At 38.5% G+C, this 21,687-nt stretch overlaps 1 protein-coding gene across 21 annotated transcripts in view; it reads right to left on the minus strand.

The window, feature by feature from the left end:
• Window positions 1-21,687, minus strand: part of LOC5566784 (phosphatidylinositol 4-phosphate 5-kinase type-1 alpha) — a 163,949-nt gene that overhangs the window by 100,931 nt on the left and 41,331 nt on the right. The gene's annotated exons all lie outside the window — the stretch shown is intronic.

Raw genomic sequence — 21,687 nt, forward strand, 5'->3', positions numbered from 1 at the left:
AATTTGTATGCGCAGGGCGTTACACAAATCTAACTGTCACTTTCTTCACCTAAGTCAACGCGTCTCATGGCGATCGGTGATTTTTTCTAGTGAAATTATAAAAAAAAAGTTTGTTTTTGAAAAAGTTTAATTGAAGACAATGCTCTTCGGAACCTTGCCATCGTATCGATGACATTCTTGGCGAAATTTCCGTGTGTTCCCACAGTGTGTCACGTTACAATCAATGTGCCCGAGCTATTAGATGTTCTATATATACTTGCAAGCCTTTATCCTGATTATGCAGAACCGAATAATGTTTGGCTTTAAGCGAAGATTTTGCTTGGCAAGCTCGTCGGCGATTTCACTGTTAGGAAGTAATGCATTCCCCACGTCCTATAGCAGAGCAGCTCACAAAAGGCCTTCGGCAGCCGGATGTTCCAGTTCACTATCCACATCCACAGTGTCGTTAAGGAGTGTTCCATTACTCATGCAATCTACCATCATTTTGTGAGCCCAGGGACCATTTTCCAAATCAACTGATGTTCGAAACAATATTTTGCGTACTAACCTAACCACCGAATGTTCGCGTTCCTGCTAAAGGTTGACAATCTTGGAATGTTTTCACGGATTATTACGAAACTGCCGGCACAAAAGCCGCTACGATTTTAATCTTCATTTCATTTGTTAACCAATAGCAAATATAAACTGGGATCTAAATTGAAGTATAATGTTCGTTTTCATGAACTGAGTTCATGATTCAGGAATCCTGCTTCATGATTACATTACTCAACTTTCCACTTTTCAGCACCAAAATCAGAATCATAAATGACAGCCATTCAAACACATGAAAAGTGTTTATGTTTTCATGAACTGTGTTCATGATATCAGATCCTGCTTAATGATTTCATGTCCAAAATTGCCACTTTTCGTATCAAAAATAGGAATCATAAATGACAGATGACTAAATCCATGAATAGTGCTTATGTTTCCATGAATTTTATTCATGGTTCCAGCATACATACTTCATGATTTGAGGATTCCAGCTGACATTTTTCTTCGCAAAAAATTGAAAACGTAACGTACAGCCGGCGTTACGGTAAAATGCTTCATGATTTCATGACTTTTGGTCATGATGTATTTTCATAACATGAAAACACACTTTCCTCCCGAAATCATGACTCATTCTTCTTATTTCGAGTGCCACATTTTTACCCATAGAATTGTTGAAAAATTTCTTGGGGAAATTATGGAGAGGCTTCATCATAGAGTTAATATTCAACTTCATCTTATTCATTTTAGCGTTACGTGCAAAGATCACGAACCGTAAGTTTTCTAACGTATTACAAGAAACCATTTTCTACGTTCTTGGAGATTTAAAAAAAAATCATCGCTACTTGGAAAGCATGAAGAGAAATTTTTTTATATTTTGTGTAAGCATTTTTCTCGGTTTGATATATATTTTATGATGGATCCAGTTAGCCCTCAAAATCCTGGGACGAGATTTGTGTGCTTCAAATGACTTATTCTCAGAAACTAGTCAACCAAATTACGAACTTTTAGAAGCTACTGCAAGGGGCAGAGTGTGGCTCAAAGATTATATTCCCAAGATGGTTGTAGGTATGGCATAAGGCATAATTTCAACTAACCTTGATTATATGAACATGACAACAGCATGACTTTTGGCAACAATGATCTTTTTCATAGTCTTCCAGAGGCAAATCATTCTGAATTACTAATGCTTTAATTATGTTTAAAATAGACACATTTTGGCCGTCCAGAGGCCCAAGAACAGGTTCTAGAAGTTCTGGAAACTGCAAGGGATGAACGATTCTCCTATAGCTCTACATGCCCATTATGTTACAGATATATTTTGTTTTTGATTTTCTGGCTGATCTAAAATTGATCAAAAAAAGTTTCAGATTGATTCTAACCGTCTAGAGAGCACAAAATTGGTCCAGGATACCCGGGAATCCCTATTAGAAGGAAACAGCATCTCCAGGGAAGTGGCCACTTTTAGAATAATTCTAAAACCTTCTTTGCGACACACCAATAGTTTCGCAAAACAAGTTCAATAGAAAACATTTCAATGACTTCTGGCAACATTTGACACCTACTGCCATGTTCTGGGGAGTGTGCTGCTTTTCTTCGAACACCCATTCCTCTAATGAGACAAATTTACAAACGAAATTATCTTTAGAATAGCATTTCCAAATTCATTCAATCGTTCGAAGGTTCCGTGAATTGTGGCCAGCGACTCATCAGCCATGCAAACTCATCAGAATTCCTCATTATAGAACGCAATAGATTATTTGGATGGTTCGTGGACCTAGGTGGTTATCTCGTAAAAATCAACTTGGACATATGTAGTTTTTTTCAGGATGTCTTGTCATAACATTTGTCTAAGCATGTCAAAACCATCCTATATGTTGTATAATAATGAATTTTAATGAGTTTGTAATGAACTTTGGTGATCGAGGTGGTCTTGATATTCTATTATTATGATTTTCGACGTATTTTAAAAAAATATAGACCACGGACAATTTTATTTTCAATTAAGAAAGGAAGAAACGGGAACAACCGTACCAACCGTTTCGATTCAGGGTTAAAGGTAAAATCGTTGGGAGTAACGTTGCTAAGAAAGTAAATGCACATTCCATTGTTGTTTTCCTGGGCTGGGGCATAGGCATTTCTTCCTCATGTCCTGGCCCTAGAGCCTTGGTTCAAGCGCCTTTTCTCGCTCTCTTCTACAAACTTCTGGAACAATTTTCTTAAAATACTATATTGAAACGTTTTTAATAATTCTGTCTATTTACCCCACTGTGTTATTGAATTTCGTCTATTTCTGACAACCGACAACCATAAACGTCTGCCTGTTGACTTGGCCGAAACTTCTTTTCAAAGCACATTGTTGAAAGGTTTACTAATTTTATTTTACAATCAAATTCAATAACTCTACCATGTGTCAAAATTCAAGATAAATTACCCCACCATCCGCAGGTACTGTACCGAAAACATTCTCAAAATAAATTAATTAACTCATTACGCGTGGTAAAGATGGACAAATTATGGGTGAAATTATGAAAAAAAAAACATTTTTCATAATTTCACCCATAATTTGTCCATCTTTACCACGCGTTATGAGTTAATTAATTTAATAACCGGATTGGATTACCGAACAGCTCAATATAAGCGTCAATTTTTTTCAAAATACTTGATAGAAACATCTAAATATTATTGCAAAGAATTAAGTCACATTTCTATGGTGACCTCAAGCGCCATCTACGCTTTTACTGAGCACGATAATCTTCACATAAACATTTAATTAATTTTGGCCAGTATCGGATCAAATTACTCCACTGTGATGCACATTGTCGAATGTGTTAAACATAAAACAATACCGGATACACATTTTTTCCGAAACCTGAAAGCAACATTTATGATTTTGTAAGTAAAAAAAAATACTTTTTGCGTAACGCGACACCATTTGCCGAACCCTGTTGGAAGATAAACTTAACACGGCGCTCATAAAATAGCATCAAGGGGATTTTGCAATTATTCAATATTTCCTTCCAGTTTGAAGTCACACTCTGGTTCTTATTAACACATAGAAGGATTGCCTAGAACAAATCCGGATTGTAAAAATTATAGCTGAGCAGATATAGGCGATTGTAGAGTCATGTTTGAAAAAGTTCATTTCAGCGATGATGTCGCGTTACGAAATGCAATTGCTTTTATTAACCACATAAATAGTGTAACGTTTCAAAACGAATCTCACAACATCAAATACATTTGATATGCAAAATATAACACCTGTTTAATCACATGGTCACAAGGCATATTTCTGAGAACAAGCTTCATTTATTAATGAAAGTCGGTTCCTAATGGTGTCGCGTTACGCTGGAACGTGTCTATAGCACATCAATCGAATAACATAAGTAAAATTCTCCTATAATTTCAGAAAAATTGTTAGAATGAGAAATTTATGAAAAGGTTCCCGCCTTCTTGTACCAACCGGAGCCGAAGCGAACACCATCATTGCAGGGTTGCTGTCCGACATTCTTGCAACATGCCCTGCCCATCGTATCCTTCCAGCTTTGGCCACTATCTGGATACTGGGTTCGCCGTACAGTTGGGCGAGCTGGTGGTTCATCCTTCGCCGCCACACACCGTCTCCTGCATAACGCCGAAGATCGTCCTAAGCACCCGACGTTCGAAGACTCCAAGTGCTTGCAGGTCCTCCTCGAGCATCGTCCACGTTTCATGCCCGTAGAGGACTACCGGCCTTATGAGCGTTTTGTAAAATGGTACATTTGGTACTGGCGTGAATCTTTTGTGATCGCAGCTTCTTGTGGAGGCCATAGTAGGCCCGACTTCCACTATTGTCAGCCGTCAGCAAGGATCCAAGGTAGACGAACTCGCCGACCACCTCGAACGTATTCCCGTCTATCGTAACACTGCTACGTAGGCAAGCCCTGTCGCGCTCGGCTCCACCAGCTAGCATGTACTTTGTCTTGGGCGCATTCACCAACAGTCCAACTTTTGCTGCCTTGCGTTCCAGGCGGGTCTACAAGTCTGGTATTCACGACATTATTGAAGGATTTGCCGTGTAGTAAAGATCTGGTCCGTTGTCGATCGGCCGTCAACGAAGCCGGCTTGATAACTTCCCATGAACTCGTTTACTACAGGTGACAGGCGACGGAAGATGATCTGGGATAATGCTTTGTAGGCCGCATTTAGAATGGTGATCGCTCGAAAGTTCTCACAATCTAACTTATCGCCTTTCTTGTAGATGGGGCATATTACCCCTTCCTTCCACTCATCCGGTAGCTGTTCTGTTTCCCAGATTGTGCCTATCAGTCGGTGCAGACAAATGGCCAGCCTCTCCGGACCCATCTTTATGAGTTCAGCTCCGATACCATCCTGACCAGCAGCTTTATTGTTCTTGAGCTGGTGAATAACATCCTTAACCTTCCTCAAAGTGGGGGCTGGTTGTTTTCCATCCTCCGCAGTACTGACGAAGGGATTTCCTCCGTTGTCCCGTTCTTCATTGCCTGTGCTATCAGCGCCATTCAGGTGCTCGTCGAAGTGCTGCTTCCACCTTTCTATCACCTCACGCTCGTCCGTCAGAATGTTCCCATCCTTATCCCTGCACATCTCGGCTCGCGGCACGAAACCGTTGCGGGATGCGTTGAGCTTCTGATAGAACTTACGCGTTTCTTGAGACCGCCACAGTTATTCCATCTCCTCCCGCCCCGTGTCCTCTAGCCAGCGTTTTTTCTCCCGAAAGAGGCGGGTAACAGTAGACCCGTAGAGCCGTTTCCGTCTATAGCGTTCCACGTTCTGCCGGGTCCCTTGCTGCAGCATGACCGCCCGCGCTGCATTCTTCTCCTCCAAAACCTCCTGGCACTCCTCGTCGAACCAATCGTTCCGTCGACTCCGTCCCACGTACCCGACGTTGCTCTCAGCTGCATCGTTGATGGCTGTTTTTACTGTTCTTCAGCAGTCCTCAAGAGGGGCTTCATCCAGCTCACCCTCTTTCGGTAATGCAGCCTCGAGGTGCTGCGCGTATGCCACTGCGACATCCGGTTGCTTAAGCCGCTCTAGGTCATACCGGGGCAGCCGTCAATACCGTACGTTGTTAACGACGGAGAGTTTTGGGCGCAGTTTGACCATCACCAGATAGTGGTCAGAGTCGCTGTTAGCGCCAAGATAGCTCATGACGTCGATAATGTCGGAGAAGTGCCGACCATCAATTAGAACGTGGTCGATTTGCGATTCTGTCTGCTGTTGTGATCTCCAGATGTATCGGTATGAAAAAGAATTACTAGTAAAATTTTTGACGATGCATTTGTGTGAACGGATTTCTTTGATAAATTTCTGCCAATGTGTCATGAATTCTGCTTGCGGAATTATTGCATGAGCTATTGGTTGAAATAAGAGCTTCGATGAAAATTCATGAATAAAATTGCTGAGTAAAGTTCTTCAGAAAGTAAAGGTAAAAGTATATGTATATTTATTGGAACCGTAGAAATTTTAAGATTTTTAATTAAGTAGGTAAAAATTATTGTAAAACGCTTCTAAACAGTCTCTCCTACGAACACTATTGGATAAACTTGTCGCATCCTCGATAACCTCATTACAGTAGAAACCAAATTTGGCTTCAAATCTCGTAGCGAAACTCATTTTCGTAGATTGAGGCCAATTTTGTGAAATAAATTCTTTTCTAGAAATATGCAACGCCTTATTTACTTTACATAATACATTAAATGTCATTCATTGGTATCATTTTCGAAACATAAAAATGAGCTGGATTCTATCGAAAATATTATTTTAGGAGTGCTGTCTATGTATAGCAAAACGCCAAAATTGTGAAAAAAAAAATTTACGAATTTTTTCACAACATTTCAAAAATGATTCCTAGCGGAATTTTAGTGGAAATTTTTGGTGAAAATTGAAAAAATAATTAATAAATAATAAGAATATTCACTGTATGATTGATTCCCTTGTGAAAAGAAGCATTTTTACTGATATTGATGATTTCATCTCTGTGGAAGACGTCACTATAGTAGAATTTGAATCGAAAAAGTTGAGGGCAAAACATCGTTTTTCAAAAATTGCCCTTCTCTGAATCATTGAAAACACCATAACAAAGACTTGCAAAGTTGGTGTCTTGGGTAAAATTGTTTAAAATTAAACAAACAATAACTTTCTGGGACATTTCAAATTGCTAACTTGATGACCAAAAACGTAGGAGAAATTACATCCATGTTGTGTGGGGCCACCCTAATGTAACATAATGCCAAAATGTAAACCTAATCATTTGTAACATTTTTGCTCTAAAATATCATATTGTTTTCTTTATTTTACGAAGCAAATATTATTAAGCCACTGAAAAAGAAAAAAAAAACGATTGATGACTTGGTTTGAATTCACGAAGCAGTCTATAGGGGTGAAAATACATATTGCTCAGTTTAACTGAAGAAGTGTGGCAGTTTGGGCACCTTAAGCAAGAGTCGATAAAAGATACTTTAGCAGAAGTCAATAAAAGAGATGAAATTACTATGGAATCTACGGACTTTTGAATTATTGTAAATAATTTTTAGATCAATTCACTAGATCCGCATGATTTCTGTTGTTTTGTAAAGTTCATGAAAGCATGTATGATTTTTTTAAATTTGTAATTTTTCGAGTCCGATTTTTCCACCCCATTGATTGGGGTCATTTTTTGAGCACCCTATTTTTAATTGTGAAATGATCTTATATCATCTATAGTTCTATCATTTACTTCAATACACTTGAAAGTTATTAGTATTTATAAACAGTCCGTGTAAAAATATTAAATTTTAAAGAACATTTCAACAGTCCAACATCATTATTCTAAAATGATGAAATTTGAAAGAGCCATAATTTATTTCGTTTTCGTTGAGTTATAACAAGAATTTGAGCAGTTTTCAATGGGTGCTCTTCCCACCATATTGGCGAAACGCAGACTACCCCTATTTTGTAAACCCCTCTAACAAACTTGTTTCTGGTTCCCATTCAAAATTTGCACAATATGTCAGTGTTTTTTTTTATCATCGGTTTCGGATATCTCAGAGATGAATTTTGCACAGAACACTGTTTGCGCCGTGTGTAGAACATGAGCTGTGAGCTACAAAAATAGATATCAATGGTACCTAGATTTGTATGATTAAGGTGAAACATTTTAGAATCCAAAGATGGTCATTATAGTGACGGACTTGTGAGCCTCGTCGCGTTTTCAAAGGCACTAATCTCAAGGAATAGTAAATTAACAAAGCTGTTCGTTTTATTTTAAGCTTTCTGTTAGTGCTTAAGACTAAAATAAAAATAACAATGCTGTTTGTTGATTGTTTCACGAGTTCTGTAGCTTTAAAATGCAGATACTACATGGAAGTTGGATGTTAAAATGTTTCAACTTAAATAAATTGGTCATTTGTTTTCATATTTGTCTGGATTCTGCAAAGCATATGAACTTTACTCACGCGTTCAATGATGAAGAACATGAACTTGAACAGATCATGAGCATGCGTATCTAGGTTATCCTTAGTACTTAAATCCAAAATCACTGTATACTATAAATGACTCTCGCGTGAAGTTGCGCTGTAGCCATTTTCGAACGATTCTAAAAAGTTGTTCGATGAATTCATTGAAAGGCTTCGAAAAAAAATCGAATTTTTTTATGAAAGATTTTTATATTTCCATGATAAGTCTTATCCTACGGATGATTTTTTCGAGAATTCATTTTTTGAAAATTTATTGAGATTTGAGGAAGAATTCCAGCAAATATTCATAGAAGGATTAGATCACTTTCTGCATAGATTACATGAACAAGTCTGGAAAATTTTTCTGATATCAGATTTGATTGAGAGCTAAACTGCCCATACTTGCATAACAGTCCCATTTATATTGGAAATCCCTAAATGTAACACGCTGGGATATTTCCACATTCACACCAAATTGAGCTTTTAAGAGTGTTGAAATGATTAAATTTCAGATACCTTTCTATATTTCAACATAGTAAAAAGTTTGGACAACAAAAAATGTCAAAACATTTTAAAACTTCAGTCTGAAAGAAACTAATTGTATTTATAGGGTATCAGCTGAGCCTTCGATTATTGTACTGTATAATTATGCCGATTTATGCGGCCTTCCTTAGCCGAGTCAGCGGCTATAGAGCAAAGCTATACTGAAGGTGTCTGGGTTCGATTCCCGGTCGGTTCAGGATCTTTTCGTTATGGAAATTTTCTTGATTTCCCTGGGCATAGAGAGTATCATCGTCCCTGCCAGACGATATACGAATGCGAAAAATGGCAACTTTGGCAAAGAAAGCTTTCAGTTAATAACGTGCTCATAAGAACATTAAGCAGAGAGGCAGGCTCTGTCCCAGTGAGGACGTAATGCTAAGAAAAAAAACTATGTCGGTATACTTTTGATCTTTATATTAAAAAACAGTGTTTTCTCGAAAGCAATTAATGGTTGACACATTCTCAATATCTTTCCTAACACATGCCACAAATTCAGATAGCTCCGAAATGATAAACTCTATTTTTAGTCATATTGAGCACAAGTCTCCAACGGAACAAAGCAAAAAAAAAATCTAAAGCATCATTTACAGCCACAGCAAAACCCACCGCCGCCGGGTAGTGGGTGTCATTGCCACGCGAATGGGCTTCGACTGCTCGACTCATTCCGGTATCATTCTCCGGCAACTCGCGCTCCAACGAACCCACAATTCATCGCCGCATCTGCCTAGAGTCGTGGCTTCTGCTACGGCAACAAACAAGGGCATGTGTACCTAAAGTGGCGTAACTAAGTAAAAACAGTTCTGATATGGTGATAACTGTTCATGCTTCTGATTTATTCAAGGCTGACGTAATCGATTCAATTCATATGGGACCTTCCACTATAATTGTCGATGAACAACTGTTTTGATAGTTGATTAAATTTGATGGATATTATTGAAGGGCTGGTATCGTATCAGCATCGTGCCAAAATTCACTATCTCATTATTGAGCTACCTCCACAAAGGTAGCATACACCCTAACAAAACGGTCGGCATCAGTCCAGCTGGGTCGTATCTAGCTCGTGCCGCCGTTATTCCGGGGAAGCAATTTAAAGTTCACCACAATGCATTGCAAATAAAGGACATGCACTATAAAAAGAACCCCTTATGGTTTGTTGGATAACGATATAAGGGCGCAGAAAAAAAAGAGCAGCAACATGTGCCATCGGGGGGAGGCTGTCGAGACTTTGAAATTGTGTCCACCACCACTATATTGACATGACCGAGTGTGGTTGGCCCAGCAACAATTGTCACTATATTCCCGGGATGATGGTCGTGATGGAAAGCTTGAGGTCAGTTTAAATTTATGTGGACGTGTATTCCCAGATTGTCCATAAAACAATATGGGAATTCTGTCCTTGAGTGTAGCCAAGGGTTTCCATAGCAAAGCTTTGTTGATGGTGTCTGGGTTAGATTCCCAGTCGGTCTAGGATCTTTTCGTAATGATAATTTATTTGACTTTCCAGGGCATTGAGTATCATCGTACCTGTCACATGATATAGGGATGCAAAAATGACAACTGTGGCAAAGAATGCCTTTAGTCAATAAGTGAGGAAGCGCTCATAAGAACACTAAGCTGAGAAGCATGCCCCGACCCATTGATTCGTAATGCCAAGAATAAGAAGAGGAAATAACAAGGATAGTGAATATTAATCGATTGCAATCAGTACCACAATTCAGATTCCGGTGTTAGCAAAAGTTTATTTCTTCAATTTTTCAATTGAGCAACTCCTCAGTCGCTTGGATGCCTCCGTTGAATCAACGTTCAAACGGTAACAGAACAAGTACGAGGTATCGAGCGGCTAGAGCCTTGCTTGTCTGTCGGCCGCTGGACGATGACGACGAGCATTGCAAATTTCCATAAAGACATTTTGATTAGATTTATTCCCAGTTAGAACAAACAGCCGTACAAAATCCGACACGTGTGCCTGCTCGTGTCTGCTATATGTAAATATCCCCCCACCTTCCAGTCATCTTGAAGAAACACTACGTCGCGTCGCGGCGAAAGTGTACGATTGCAAACTTCTTCCGCAGACATAGTCAGTAGAGTTGAACAAAGAACCTGGCATTTCCCGATTTGACATTTCGTTCCTGTTTTCGTGCTCTATATCAGATTCTGTGACCTTTAGGCGGACTTCTGTTTGATCAGAAAACTTCATCAGCAACTTGATACAGTTACGTTCGGTTTAGTGCAGTCAAACGTAACAGTTAAAAACAATGATTATTCGCTTTTATAAGGAAATGCGCTGCTTATCTTCTTCTTCTTTCTGGCGTTACGTCCCCACTGGGACAAAGCCTGCTTCTCAGCTTAGTGTTCTTATGAGCACTTCCACAGTTATTAACTGAGAGCTTACTATGCCAATGACCATTTTTGCATGTGTATATCGTGTGGCAGGTACGAAGATACTCTATGCCCTGGGAAGTCGAGAACATTTCCAACCCGAAACGATCCTCGACCGGTGGGATTCGAACCTATGACCCTCAGCTTGGACTTGCTAAATAGCTGCGCGTTTACCGCTACGGCTATCTGGGCCCCTGCGCTGCTTATCTATGGATTGAAACTGTGTACAAGGAAGTTCTGGGGTCTTCCTTAGCCGAGTGGTTAGAGTCCGCGAATATAAAGCAAAGCCATGCTGAAGGTATCTGGATTCGATTCCCGGTCGGTCAAGTATCTTTTCGTACTGGAAATTTCCTTGATTTCCTGGGGCATAGAGTAGCTGCCACACGATATACGAATTACTATCCTTTGCCAGACTTCCACAGTTATTGTCTAAAGATATTTTTGCCAAGATAGCCGTAGCTAATAGTATTGCATTTCCAATCAAATTATAACATTTTCAAAAAAATCGTGTGTTATGCTGAATGTATTCCATAAACAATAGCAAAAATTAAAAGCATTTTTTAATCACATTCACATAAGAACTGTTCTAATATACCGATTAGTTAAGGTCTACTTCAGTGTTGTATAACGCTCTTCTCTATCTGTCTCATAAAGATTTCAGACGAAACATAAAAATTGTGTTTTTTTTTTTATTTCAGTTGCACAATGAGAGATCTCCATTCATTAAGGTACCGAAGCTAAAAATCAAATAGGCAGTTGAATCTTCTAATCTTCGCATGCGCATTTCTCTTTGACCTTACAGACACTTTTCCGTCAGTTCCATAAAAAATATCAAAGATATTGTTCAATAAATTGAACTGCGAATATAACAATGAGTCCAATCAAATGCTTACCTATATTTTCCTTTTAAAACAAAGTTAAGTTGCATGGCATCTCCTTAAAAAAAAACCTTGTTAATCTTCTCAAAGCGCTTCTCAGGAGTTTTACAGTTCAGTTCATATTTAAGGAGGTTAGAAGGCGTGAGTGACAAAAACCTGGTTATAATGAAACAAGCTTTGAAGTTTTCAGACATCAATCAATCAGACAAGCCAATCTTCTACTTCTATATTCTCACATATATTGAGTTGTTCGGTAATCCGATCGTGTGGTTTTCAAATTAATTAACTCACTACCGTCGTGCGGGGTGATTTTGGGCCAAGATTTTCACTGCAAATTACAACCAGAATATTCAAAACAATGTGGCCAGCTTCAAGAATAGCCACTGGATGATCATGGATTAGTTTGTTGACTCTCTCGCTAGCCATGAGATGCATCGAAAAGGGCGATCAAAGTTACCTCCCAGCCCAATGTCAACCCGCACGGTGGTACGCAAAATAAAGATGGATAAATTATTAGAGAAAGTATGAAAAAATTACGTGCTCAGATAGGATTCGAACTCACGACTCTTGTGTGCTAGACGAGTGCTTTACCAACTAAGCTACCGAGCCATACTTGGTGGTTCAATAACTCAGAAGGTTACTAGTTTCGAATTCAAATGTTGGGTCATCATCTGGATCGGTAGCTTAGTTGGTTAAGCACTCGTCTAGCACACAATAGGCTTGAGTTCAAATCCCACCTGAGCACGTGGATCATTTTTTTTTTTCATAATTTCACTTATAATTTATCCATTTTTACCACGCGTTATGTGTTGATTTTTTTTTTTCTATTGAACGGTGAAAAAATAATATTGAACCGTAATGAACACATAAAAATATCGTTGGAAAGCTTAAAAACAGTAGACAATTTTAGCTAACTCAAAACCGACCAAATTGTAACTACACCTCTTTGCGTTTGGGCCTTCCATTTATTCAATGGATTCAACAACCTTCAATGTTGTACCTTTGGGAAGTTTTCAATGCAATCTTATAGGACTTCTTGAAGAACTTCGGCAGAAATCGTTATTTCAGAAATCCTTGAATGTAAAATTATACATAATAAAGTTTCAAAAAATCTCTTTGCGTTCTTGGATTTTTCTGTCTTCGTCTTCCAGAAGTCCTTTGAAAGTTTTTCTCATTTACCTGCTTTCTGTAAACCATAGAAAAAAATAAGTTTTTTATCCATTCTTCGAATCCTTACAGAAGTCGTCAGAATCCGTCAGTTGTTTCTCCTCATTTTTTGTAGCTCCACATCCACATTCAATCCACAAAAAAATTCTTGGTAGGTGTCGATGGAAGGTGTGCAAAATTGTGTGAAGGTTTCAGGCGAACACTCCAGTTCGTTTGGATCCCACCGGGGACTACGACAAGGTGATGGACTTTCGTGCCTGTTGTTCAATATTGCGCTAGAAGGTGTTATGCGGAGAGCCGGGCTTAACAGCCGGGGTACGATTTTTACGAGATCCAGTCAATTTGTTTGCTTCGCGGATGATATGGACATCGTCGGCCGAACATTTGAAAAGGTGGCAGACCTGTACACCCGCCTGAAACGGGAGGCAGCAAAAGTTGGACTGGTGGTGAATGCGGCCAAGACAAAGTACATGCTAGCTGGTGGGGCCGAGCGCGACAGGGCTCGCCTAAGTAGCAGTGTTACGATAGACGGGGATACGTTCGAGGTGGTCGACGAGTTCGTCTACCTTGGATCCTTGCTGACGGCTGACAATAACGTTAGCCGTGAAATACGGAGGCGCATCATCAGTGGAAGTCGGGCCTACTATGGCCTCCAGAAGAAGCTGCGGTCAAAAAAGATTCACGCCCGCACCAAATGTACCATGTACAAAACGCTCATAAGGCCGGTAGTCCTCTACGGGCATGAAACGTGGACGATGCTCGAGGAGGACCTGCAAGCACTTGGAGTCTTCGAACGTCGGGTGCTTAGGACGATCTTCGGCGGTGTGCAGGAGAACGGGGTGGGGCGGCGAAGGATGAACCACGAGCTCGCCCAACTCTACGGCGAACCCAGTATCCAGAAGGTGGCCAAAGCTGGAAGGATACGATGGGCAGGGCATGTTGCAAGAATGCCGGACAGCAACCCTGCAAAGATGGTGTTCGCTTCGGATCCGGTTGGTACAAGAAGGCGTGGAGCGCAGCGAGCTAGGTGGGCGGATCAAGTGCGTATCGATTTGGCGAGCGTGGGGCAGAACCGAGGATGGAGAGATGCGGCCACGAACCGAGTATTGTGGCGTGAAATTGTTGATTCAGTGTTATCTGTGTAGATGTTAACTAAATAAATGAAATGTGTCTGGGATTTATAGAACTAGAAGGAACTCTTATAGACGAAAATGCATTTATATGATCTCTTGAATAAATGTTTGACCATTCCTTACGAAACAATCTTTTCAACTCCAGGATGTCATGTATTTGAAAGCTTAGATATTAAAGAAAAGGGATCTAGGATTTCATTCGAAAATTCCACCTCTAATATATATCTAAATATTTCATTTATCTCCTTCATCCTTGATCCGCAATGTTTGTAATACTCAGAATAATAGGTAATTGAATTGTGCATTGAAGATATCATTCTTTACGAGACGAATATTTGCTTGGTAGGGTGCAGAACTACTTGGGCACTTCCATGATTCACTTTGGCATGGGGGGTTTTTCTCGGCCGAATTTCTGAAACTTTGCAATAAAAATCATTTCAATACGACGCATATTGTATCAAAATATTAGCTCAGTAGCGTTAAGATAACCCCACTGCCAAAGTGAATCAAAAGTGCCAAGAATAGGATCCGGCTCCCTATAGATTGCTACTTTAAATTTCTGTTCATGCCACAATTTATTGAAAATTTTGAAGTAAAGCTAAAAAACGAATTACTTGAAGCATTTTCAACAAATCTGTGGAATAAATCTAGGGAAAATTTTTGAATGTAGACTACATTGTGACAGATTTGAAAAAAAATATGAGTTTCAGAAGATTCAAAAAAATCCTGGAAGATTAGAAAATTCAAATACAAATGAAAAATAGCAATTAAGGCTAATTTTGTAGCAAAATTTCGGTAAAGTGAATCCCTTTCTTCCACATAAACAGTAACTCCAGAATTTTGACGAACTGGAGACAAACCAGATTAGATAAATGTTTTACATAAGGAATCAGAAAATGACTACATTTCAACTGAAAGTTTCAATTAATGAATTGTTTAAAACAATCAATACTTTAGATAAGTATGCTGTTCCTCTCAAGAAGAGTAAAAATTTCTTTGGCAGAATTGTTCAATCAATTTTCTGCAGCGAGCTCCATTTGTAAAGACATTTCTTCTCAAACTGCAAACTGCGATCCAATTAAAATGAATCGCATCGAGAATAGGTTCTTTTCAGGTGCATAGCCCCTATTGGATTTTGGAGCAAACAGTAAACGATTGAGATCGTCTTTTATAAGAAATATCTATTAATTAGATGCATATGTGTTATTGAAATTCATGAACAAATGGATTCGACTTTGGGGAATCGCCACTAATATCACTATTGATTATTTATTATTGTCCAACAATGTTCCATCATTCATTAAAGAAACATGTCTTTTGTATAGAAATAGTTAACCAAAGTCATGAAAAATCAGTATCAAGGGTTATGAATTATCATTGGAAAAGTTATGGGTTATCAATGGAAAAATGTATAGCTTGTTTGTTAAAAATTTTTAGTATGTAATTTCTGAAATTATTTCTAGCAAAATCAGTACTCGCATTTAATATCCTGTATGAGTTTCTGACAACCTCTTTGAATATTTTGATTGTTATTCCTAACCGTTTCTGGCTAATCTTTTCGAGGAGTTTCGATGGCGTTCTCTCAGAAGGTAGATTATGATTCCTTCTAAGGCCGCAGTTTACTGCAGAAAGTTTACTAGTAATTGATTCAGCAAATCTATCACATATTGGTTTCCGACAAATTTCGGCCAGAAAATTCAGCCCAACAATATCTTCTCTTGAAAATGTCTGCGACAAAATCACCTGAATTCGTCCAGGAAATTAGCCAGGAGTCCCTAAATTTCTTGTTACTTTGATTTCCAAATTGCACTATATTTTTCTTTAAATATAAAAATAAATTTATATTTCCTGCTGTTTGTGTTTGAAAAGCTGATCGGCCTTAAATTTCATTATCAACAGTTCACAAAAATAATGACTTTAGTGACCATTTTTTGAAAAGAAATGGCTTTTTCTTCTGTTTTAAATGGTGACTTTTTAGTGATGGTGTTGAAAAAAAATGACCAAATCACTAGAAAGTGGCTCGTCATCAGCCCTGCATTAATGTATCGATAATCGTCATCATCGCCGATAGTTTATCGATAAACAACTCTATAAAGGACAGACATTTGTTTGATATTAAAGAGGTTCTGAGGGATCCAATAGAAAAATGTCACTGCCATATAATTGCAATCATCGCAATGCATCGTTTTGATTCACCAACAAGAATTAATGCGAAAAAAATTGTGTTGGTCTACACAACGTTGTTTTATTTTACAGGACATATCAAACTGCAAAGAATTAACTTCAATAATATCTGGTAAAATTATTTTATGGTACCTAATTGGATATTTAAATTCCACGTGCGTTCACCCCTCATGCACGTAATTGAGTAATCTGCACTGAATGATGCCTGTATCGGTTTCCACCACCGGTCAAAAAATTTCCACCAACGTCATCTTCCTTCCGATTTTCATTATGCTGGGAAGCCAAGAATCAAAGTCAACGGTCCCTTAATTGGGCTGCCATGGTTCTGACATCTCGTGCCACAACTGGGTAGCCCCAAAACGAACAAAAAAAATGAAAGAACACCATTCATACCTGTTGCCGTAGTCTTCATCATGTATCAGGAAATCCCATCCCCCGGTTAGCTCCGGTGTTCGGCCGGTTCATTGATTACACATGGCTCATTTCCCAAAAGGCTTCTGCCTTCCTTCCAATATAGCCTCGTTTGTCTGCTGAATCACCACTAACGTGCTGTATTGGATAAGCCGTCCCGATCTGAATGACATAACAAGATTTTAATACATTTCTATCGACAGCAGTTGAAAATAACAGAAATTGGTATAATTTTATTAACTACTCACGATACAAGTTTTATGACAACTGTTGATAGAAAATATTACTTCAGGGAAACAAATTTTATTATTATCTTGATTCTTTCATCTGGTCGGGATGCCCATGGCAAAAAGGAAGCGAATGTCCGTGCAAAAATCTAATAATTTGGAACGTTTGGGTTCGAAGCTGAGACTGAGACAATTTTCCACACCTTTTGGCCTCATGCTTGCAAGCATCGGCCGGTCCGGTGATGGGAGTTTTCATTTTTCCGCCGTCCGAAAGGTAGCAATGACCGACCTTGACTTTCAATCGGTGAGCGTTGCTAACCGATTTCAGAAGCTTAATCGTCCCCTGCAGGACGAAATACAATCTAATTTTGGTAATCTTTGAAATTTGCTGTCATTTCCAGCAACAAACGATACCACTGAAAGTTCTACCAAACGCACACCATTTCCCCCGAGGGCATTCAATTAAACTTCGCAAAAAAAAAATACTCTCGTCGCTTTCGTTTTTCCCGCAGCATTTCTTGAGAGTTTCTTCTAATCTTGAGCTTTGGGCAACGATTTCGTCAATTACCTGAAAAATCCAAAGCAAATCTGTATAACGAATCGTTTTAGGGAATTTCCACTTTCAATTAACAGGAAAATTACTTGAACCTCATTTCTTGATTCTTGAGCGCCACTGACGGCGGGAAGGTCGCTTAGTAATTTTGAACTGTCTTCGGTTGCGGCGATAGCCAGTTGTGCCTAGAAGGTAGCAGTAAAACAACAAATCAGATCAAAGTCCGTCACGGAAACAAAAATGGATCATCCATAACTACTGGGGATTCATAAATATGTTGTAAAACAAATCACATTTGAATCATCGGAGCAACATGTTCTCGGATTAATTGGTCGGTGTTCAGACAGACTGAACCAAGTGCTTTTTAATGGTCTCAGGAAAACGTATCCCAGGCATTCGAAATGTAGAAGTATTGCCATCATTCGCTGTAATAATGGAACTTGTCTATTTGATGATACATCTGTATCAAAACTCCATCGGAAAAATCAAAATTGACAAAGTGCTTAACGTTTCTTTTGAACACCAAAATACCATCTAGTCCGGTCTGTCTGAACACCGACCAATTCATCTGCCACTTTGCACAGTGGTTGTTGAGCCCGAAATTCGTCATCGAAATTGTTTTACCCCCGAAGAGCTGATATTGGAAATATGGAGACATTACTTTTTTAGAATGCAGAAACCATCGCTCACACAGAATTATTTTTATAATTAATCCCCTAGGAATGAGAAAGAGTGTGGTGTGTGGTCTCTTGATTCTGTTGCATACTCCTTTGGAGCGAGCGACGAAGCCAAGATCAACCATGTTCGGTTCGCGTTTTGCGATATTCTCATTCAATGAAGGATGGATTGCCAACTGGTGAGCTCGTTTGATGTTTATGATAACACATTTATCTCCTGGTATCATTGGTGGTTCGTCAATACAAGTGTCGGTTTAAACTATTTTCCTGTTTTATAAGATTTTGATTGAGGTTATTACTTACCCTTTGAATAGTTAATTTAAATTTAGAAAATTCAATACAGCTTTTGCTTCTTTTTCAATTCTTCTAAACTAGTTTCAAACAAGAGTCGTTTTTCCCCTTATCCATGAATCACATCACCGACCAAAGGGTGCACCTAGATCTTTTTCCTTCGTCGCTAACACTCTTCCTGTGAAGATGCAGAGGTATTCTCGGTATCTAGAAGCAACAATCATATCATACAGTCGGGTCTCCTATTAAACACATTCCTATAACACGCACTCCTATAAGACACACTAGAGCGTTATAGGAGACCCAGGGCTTATGGAATTTCATCAATTCGGGGGTGTTGTTGAATATATCGTATGCGTTAAGAGATAGCACAGTACCGTCTTCGGCGGAGTTTCAGCACTCAGTACGATCTACCTTTGGGAGTTGAGGATCATCCTTATGGTTGAGAACTTGACCGGCAGGGGTGTTTTTTTCTGACTTGCACTATATGAACCTTGAGGGATAGGAATTCAACCTTTGTAACATATGATATCTCTAGATCCTAATGTTTTGGAAGGTTGGTGTCTTCAGTAGAGTTGTTCAGTAGCTCAAGGGCTGACGTAAGTTGGTTGTTCTTTTAAGGAATTACGCCATCAGGCGGCGCTAGTGAGCATTTAAATTTTGTTTTGTGGATAGCTCTGTGGCCTGACCACTTAGAAAGATGGCGTCTTTGGCAAGTTTTTCAGTAGTACAAGGGCTAACATTATTTGAGACAAAAGTTTCGAAATTTTGCCACCAGGCAGCGCTAGTGAGCATAGAAATTTTGTTTTGCGGATAGTTCAGTAGTGGCCTGACCACTCAGAAAGATGGCGTCCTCAGCAAAGTTGTTCAGCCAAATTATTTGAGTCAAAAGTTTCGAGATTTTACTACCAGGCGGCGCTAGTGAGGAATTCTTTAGGTATTCCCCAAAAGATTACTAAAGGGATTCCACCAAGGATTCCTTCAGAAATTCCCCCCCATATTTCTCCAGGAATTACAGCATGAATTCTACCAAACATTCCTCAAAGAATTTAATCAGAGATCTCACTAGCGATTCCTATAAAAGTTGAACAAGATTTTTTTAAGCTTTTGTGTCAGGGATTTCAACAGGGAATTTTTGCTAGAGCTTCTCCAGGATATTTTCCCAAAAATTTCTTCAGGATTTTCTTCAGGATTCCCAACAGGGAGTTTTACCAATATTTTTTCAGGATATTTTCCCAAGAATTTCTGCGGGATTTCTTCTTGAGAATCCTCTGAGAATTCCTCCTTGAATTTCTTCAATGCATTTTTCAACGATACGTCGGAATTTCTCCAGAAACATCTACAGAACATCCTCCAGTAATAGTTCTCATGATTCCTCCTGAATTTCTTCCAGGGATGCTTGCATGAATTCCGTCCGTCAAAAGATTCCTCCAGACAATATTCCAAGGAGTACTCCTGGTGTTCTCTCAGGGTTTCTCCCTGAGAATCTTCAACTAAAACCAACGGGTATTTTTCGAGGAATTCTTTCGGTAGTTTCTTATTGTTATAGAATTTCTTCTAGAGATTCAGAAGAACAGATATTCAGACAGTCCTTTAGAATTTCTTTCTCCAGGTATTCTGCCAGGAATAGGGTTTCCGATCCCTGGTATTTTATTTATCTCACTATTGTTTCCTTCCGAAATTCCACCAGAAATACCTTTGGAAATTCCACAAAGAAAAATTTGACCAGTATTTTACCTGGGTTTCTGGAACTTGAGTATGAAAATTCCTCGAACAATTTCTCGAACGATTGCTCCAGGAATACCTCTATAAATTTCTTCAGACATTCCTACAGCAATTCCTTCAGTAATAGTTCTTAGAATTCCCTCTGAAATCGGGATGCTCGCATGAACTCCGTCCGTCAAAAGATTTCTCCAGACCATGTTCCAGGAATTACTCCTAGTGTTCTCTCAGCGTTCATTCCCAGAAAGTCTTCAAGTAAAACCAACGGGTATTTTTCGAGGGGTTCTTTAGGTTAATTTTTATTGCTATGGGATTTCTTCTAGAGATTTTTTCAGATATTCCTTCTGAATTTCTTCTTCTGAAATTTACCAGAATTCCCGATTCCCGGGAAATAATTTTATGTTTCCAGGGAAGTTTTGTTTTAATGAAGAATTAAGCTATTAGATTCCTCTAGGAATTCTACAGATATTACTCCAAGAAATCCACCATACGTTCCTCTAGGAATTTCAACAGGGATTTCTTTATACATACCAATAGAGATTTCTTCAGGAGAAGAGAGGATCGATGAAGAGAAATCGATCATGCGACTTAGGGGTCGTCCATAAATGACGTAGCTTTTTAGGGGGGAGGGGGGTCTTCACGTATTTGTGACGAAGTGTGACGAGGGGGAGGGAGGGGTCCTAGCTAGTGGACGTAGCATTTTGAATCAAGTCCGTTAAAAGAAAGGCGCTGAAAAAAATTGCATAGAATTATTTTTTTTTCAAATTTCTTTAATTTTTTACTAATAAACTTGGGTTATAAAATTATGATTAAGCTTCAAAACATTCATATGACAAGATTGAAAAAATATCTATGAAACTTTAGATAAATGCAATCAAACAGATGTTTTGAAGCTTTGAATAATTATGTGAATATTATATTATATTCGTGTCTAAATTAATAAATTTATATATAAACAAAAAAGTTCAATAAATTGATTTAAAATCAATACTCTAACTACTTAGAGTACATTTTTTTTTGCCATTTGTTAACATGACATAAATTCAGGCGTTTTAGTTTTATCCATATTTTCTGTTGGAGCTTTATTTCTTCAACAAAATAAAATATGCTCTTCTTGGCAAATATTACATTTAGAACAAAAAAAATATTCCGTGAATTATGCCTTCAATGTTGCAGGAAATCTCCACCCAATCAACTCATCATTTGTGTTGATATATCAATGCTCTTGATGGAATAGATTCGAGTGTTATAAAAATTGCCCTATCATTCAATTTTCTTAATAACTCGGTAATTTGAAGAATTTTTATTATTCAACTTTTTCATCATAGGTTGTGTAAGATTATTTCAGTATGGAAACAATAATGAAATTCAACTGGAATATTAATAGAGATTATTGTATTTGTATAATAATCGCTAAAATTTTCTAAACATTCCAAACATTTCAAGTGTTATCTTTTATGTATCTGGCCACTGGTTGCTAAAATGATTGGAAATTGGATAATATTAACGATGATTCATTTCGAATTAATATATTTTCTTT

The sequence above is a fragment of the Aedes aegypti genome, chromosome 2 (genome assembly GCF_002204515.2).
Source record: "Aedes aegypti strain LVP_AGWG chromosome 2, AaegL5.0 Primary Assembly, whole genome shotgun sequence".
Classification (NCBI taxonomy): Eukaryota; Metazoa; Arthropoda; class Insecta; order Diptera; family Culicidae; genus Aedes; species Aedes aegypti.